Genomic DNA, 6,307 nt, shown 5'->3' on the forward strand with positions numbered 1-6,307 from the left:
TTTCAATCGATGGGACACGCATTGGCTGAAACAGCACTGATTCCTACGAGAGGTCGAAAATTGAGTGTCTGGTTGGTTTGCTTTAAAAGAGAACAATTTTTTTGGCGTGGTATCCACAAATTGCCAGAAAGGTGGTCAAAATGTGTAGAAAGCAATGGCCAATACTTTGAATAAAATATTTTTTACTTTCCTATTAATAATTAGTGTTTTATTTTCACCAAAAAACGCTCATTTCATACCGGTACACCTAATATAAGTATTTATATAGCAATATTTTTCATTATTTTAACAAAATATTTACTTTGTACTATAATTATGAAAAGTGACAGTTATGTTTCATATTGCATGAAAATGAATAAAATTGTTGTTGTTTTCAATGTATAAAATTGAGATTGAGCGTTATGCAGTGTCTCGGGCACGTCAAATTCACTCATTCGGGCTTTACCGAAAATGCATGTTATGCAGAGTGTCACATGTTTACAATGTTTTGGTACTTTTTGGTTGTGTCTAAATTTAAAAGGAAATTTAGATATGCTCACTTTCAATTTGCCACCAAAAATAACTAGCAAGAAATAATTTATAGGGGGAATAACAAGAAATAATTCAAATATAATAATAAATTAACTTTATTACAGCCTTTTTGAGTTTTTTCTTGCTGGTTAATTTTGGAACTGAGCATATCTAAATTTCCTTTTAAATTAAGACACAACCAAAAAGTACCAAAACATTGTAAAAAAACGAAATTGGCAATACTGATCTGACACTCTGCATAACATGCATTTTCGGCAAAGCCCAAAAGAGACAATTTAACCGTGCCAGAGACCGACTACATAACATGGCCCATACAAATCTTGTTAATTTAACTTGATTTACTATCGAAATCAAGAATTATTCCAGCGATAGTTGAAATTGGAACCAAAACTCGCGTGTGAACATAGTATAAATTAAATCGTTTAACCTAAAAATGATGTACCATAATAGTTATCTATATACAAACTAATTTATTTATTTTTTACGTCTTAATACACTTATACTATATCTTTAATAAGCTCACCAACGTACTGGCTTACTGAAACCGCTTTCCACTCTACTCTTTAATGCAATTAATTTAAAGATTAGTTTTCTTTTTTTTATTGTTTTGTTGAATAAAAGCAAAAGTAAATCAATTCATATAATAGAAAATTGTTATATAAAAAAATTATCGCTGATTTGACCCCACACTGTCGGTGATGTCAATAAGGATAGACCAAAGAAATCCAGGCTGCAGGCTACTATGAGATCTTGTTCCATTTGTGGTTTTCATTGTTTTATCTGCTGCTGCTTCTATTGAAATCCATTTTCAGCTTATTTCTCCAGAGAATTTTCCCATAAGCAGCATGGCAATAAATAAACAATATCTGATGTCTGCCATACTACCAAAACGAACAAAGCAGCATAAAGAAATTGCAATTTTTTAATTAAGAATGCATTTTGTATCGTAGAATATTTGCGGTTAGTGTTTTGTTATGTACATACCTAGCAACATACGACATATAAACAAACTATGCATAAAAACCAGCATGAAGACGGGAATTTGTAATAAATCTGCAAAAAGCAAAATAATGTTCTCCCCAAAAAAAAAGGGAACCATTCAAATCAGACCATACAAAATTCATAGGCGTAATAGCGATCATTGTCATTATTGAAGAACCGCAAAATCCCCAACAGTATTGCCAGTTCAATTTTAGTGTCGCCGCCATTGTGTCAAAAGTCAAATTGTATATTTGTTTGCTGGCTCCCATAATATATGTTGGAATTTTAATTGCAATTGATGCCAATAAAAAGAATGGCATTAAAAAAATAGTGTAAATAAAATTGCACTTACAAATAGAATACAAAACAAGAGCGGTGATGAGAAAATTCTTCACTCGCATATTTTGAGATAAAATCGCAATTATATCTGTATGAGTACAAAAAGGTAATAACAGATTGAAAGCTTTAGAAATCTGCATTTGAATGTGCCTTTTCTTTTTCATTATTTTTTTTTTTTTATATTGTATCTTTTTGGTTTGCTTTTATTGCATTTAGTTTTTGCTTTATAATGTTTTGCTGTGGAGCATCTAAATTGCTTTAATAACCTCATCCACTAGCGCGTATCCGCTTGTTGACATTTTGCATCCACTTTTCAGTATATTTTCATTGTTAATTTGTTTTTCTGTTATTGTTTTTGTTGTTGTTATTGTTGTGTGCTCTTGTTGCAGCGATTGTGTTGGTTCTGCAATTGCCATCATGGCATCGCCATCATGTCTGCAACATATGGCTTAACGCTTACAACAAGCGTTTCCACATTAAAAAATAAAACATTTCCGACAGCTCGGCTTCATTGTCTGATGCTTGAAATAACAGTTTGCAACACTGGTTTTCTATTTCCATCTTTCCCCTCGTAGTTTTTCATTCAATTTACGGATTGAGAGCCTTGATAGCTCCACAAACAATGCCTGCATTTAGTGTCGCATTAAAGTTGTTACATTTTTGGAGCGTTACTGACATGTCATGCCTTTAAATTGCTAAAAGGAAAAATTGCGTGGATGTGAACGTATGTGCATATCCAAAAAAGCCAGTAGAATATTTTATTGTTATTCAATAGCACAGTAATTGTTGACTTGATCATAAAAAGAAAAAAATTTACTAAAGTGGGTTATTTTTTGTTAGTATCTGAACTGTGGTTTGTTGAATTGAACTCACGTGGAAGTAGGTGGCTCTGAAGTGCTAAATAATGTTAATAAGAACTTGTACTTATACTATGTTTTTTATATAGTATGATATTTATAAAAATGGCATTTATTGTATTAAAAAAAGGCATTTTAAGTTAAACTAAATTTGTAATTCTTTTTCATAAAGGAATGAATAGAAATACATATTACTATAGCAATATAGTTTTTTTTTCCTGTACCATACTTAGAAAGACTTGAAAATAAATCATAGTAGTTGGAACTACTACTACTACTACTACTACTACTACTACTACTACTACTACTACTACTACTACTACTACTACTACTACTACTACTATTCAAATCGCTCTCATATGAAAATAAAAAAAAAACAATTCCAAATTTTATTCATACAATTTGGTCATAACCAACGACTTATAACATGATGTATTATTTTAGGACCCTCTTATGTAGAGCGTCTCGGGTACGCCAAAATTGACTCTTTCGGGCTTTGCCGAAAGAGAGCGAGTGTAGAGTGTCACATCAGTATTGCCAATTTCGTTTTGGTAATTTTTGTTCGTGCCTAAATTTAAAAGGAAATGTAGATATGCTCACTTTCAATTTGCATTGAAGCACTAATATGGCGTCACCTTAACAATTTTCACTTATAGACTTATAATTTAATTATCATGAAATTGTAATACCTTTTCGGAAGTTCCAGCTTTTCCAAATATATTATTATAATTAATTAATTTTATATGATAATAAATAATTATAAGGGAAAGAGCAGTTTCAGATTTATAACCCACCATATACCAAATTAAATATGTATTTCTATATATTTTATTTTAATGTTAAATCTGTTACAAAATTCATTCTTAAATTTAAGCATACAATATTTAATCTAATCATTTTGAGTGTGTGTTCTATGACAGAGATAAGCCATTATATTATATTTATATTATATACCATATATCTATCAGGATTCTATACAGTTTATACACAAAGTTTTATTTTGTTAACTCTGTATGCATATCCACCGTAAAAATGTGCACCAAATAAATGTCCACAGTATGGTTACCCAACGTATGATCACCGATTACTGTTGCTATATTGGTCAATAATGTATATTATATGGTGAGGCTAATGATATCTCACAATATAAGGCTTTTTACTATTGTAAGATTGTTATTATATTTATGACTTTTATAAATTTCAAATGTAATAAAAAAAATTTATTTTATTCTGCAACTTATTTATTTGATGAGATTTACAGAAATCTTACATATAAAAAAGTTTCATTATAAAAGTTTTCTATCAGTCTTGGTATCTGATTCTAATAACCACATTTTCTGCACGCATTTGATGCCTCGTATTAACGATAAATTGTCGGATTTGCTCATATCTTTCTGAAATACAAAATACTTTTAATTCCATAATTTCAAACATGTAAGCAAATCAAATTACCTCTTTCACTCATCAAGTGAGGATTTAGAGGAGCTTTATTGATACCCGTACCATCGCCCATTGTTTAAACTATAGAGAACTTTACCTCGTACAATCTTAAACTTATAATGAAATTTGTTCTATTACCGAAGTTAGTTCTGTTTCGAATAATAGTTGCCATATAAAAATTTGTAAGTAAAATATTTTTCAGCTATTTGCACACTTCTCATCATGTTTGACATGCATATATGTCATGTAAAAGCGATTGACCATATATTACATATGTGATTTTATATAAAATAAAAAATGTTTACCTCATATTTACAACATTAATATATTTTTCAATACAATATACATTATTGTTCTTCAATCCTTTAAATATAAATGTCTTATCGCCATAGATTGTTCTCCTATATAATAATTAAACGTAGACTTATTGAACTTCTTTAACATATTGTTATATAGATTTTATACATGAAAAACTGCAGATATTGTTGCTCATATATTGCAGCAATATATATTGATTTAAGTACAATAATCCAAACAGCATTTGACGAAACTTAAGTAATATGAAATACTTCGTGTTCAATTTAAAAAATAATTCTCAACATATTTTCGGCCGACCTGACTTTTTTGCAGATGTTTATATTAACATCAACACCGCCACAGATATTTTGATAATCAAATAAATGGTTAGCCCAGTCCACAACTTTAATTAGTAACTTCTCAATCCAAGTTGCAAAAATATTATTTATTACAAAAATTATCCACACAAAAGCATTAACTAAACGTAGCCTAAATTGTTGTTTAAGTAAATAGTTATCATTCTAACAACATTCGTACTTCATATAATTCATACTTTATATATATTTAATATTTGTTTTTTGGGCATCTGTCGACTTACAGCTGCTATCTTTATATATATATAACAACGATTTTATTTATATAATCAATATAAATATATATACTTAAAATTTATGAAAATTCAAGATCGAACTGCAGACAATACTACACAATCCATTTTATACAAATTGTCGGTCTGGGTTTTATTTTATTCTGTTTAAAAATAAATAATTTTTATTTAGTTCTCAAAAATAAGTTACATACAGAATTTTATTATAGCCAGAAAAAAAATCATAGTTACATTTTATTTGTTTTAACTTTCAGAGCAAGAATAATAATTATTTTTTCGTTTCAAAATAGCGAGTAAAATGTGCGAATTATTTTTGAATAGAAAAATAAATGCCAAATAATAATAATTATTTTAAAAAATATATGTGTAAATTTGTTTTTTAAAATATTTTAAAGTAGAGTGAATAGCTTACAAAAAGTCTTGTCAGAAAATTTCCTTTCACAACAAAGTTAATTATAGTATAGCCTTAAAGGCTCATATCACATTTGAGTAAAGTTAAGGATTAAAATGTTTTTGCACAGTATACTGCGTCTAGTGGATTGCAATTTTACCCATGAGTCGATGTATAATACTATCCTTTTGCCATTTTTGTTCTTTAAAATTTTTTATATTTTTAAAATATAAATCTTGAACAATTTTTTAATATTCGTTAATATTCGTTAAAATTTGAAATGAAGATTCGCAATAGATGCTCTATAAACCCGCAAGGATTTTTTTTTTTTGACATATGGTTTTTGTTTTGTTGATTATACACAACAAATATATAAATATTTTATAATTAAAAATAATTCATTTAAAAAAAGTAAACAAAATGAATAATAGAATGGAAATGTTAAGCATTTATTATCTTATTGTTTTAATATATTCCCATTTGTTATTATTTTTACTCATATGATTTTAACGATTGATTGGAATTTTGTAACATACTTCCAGTGAACATTCACAATAGACTGATTTTTGAATTTGACTGCACTGAAACTTAAGACGTAAAATTTTTTGCGAGCAAAACCTAACTCTGTATATTTTAAGAGTATTGTTGTTGCTTCACATGTGTTTTTTTTTCGTAAATTGCGAGTATTTTTTACTACTCTGAAAGAAAAAAGATATGGAATGTAAATAGGTATTGAAAATGGAGGGGATGGTTCAGGGGTAAGATGCGATTAGGCTATGTTATACAGAAAGTGATGGTCACGTCAAATTTAAAAAAACAAGGATATTTGATTCAAATTTCTTCACGCTGACGAGGCTTAGTTTG

This window comes from Teleopsis dalmanni, chromosome 1, assembly GCF_002237135.1.
Source record: "Teleopsis dalmanni isolate 2A chromosome 1, ASM223713v2, whole genome shotgun sequence".
NCBI classification, from domain to species: Eukaryota; Metazoa; Arthropoda; class Insecta; order Diptera; family Diopsidae; genus Teleopsis; species Teleopsis dalmanni.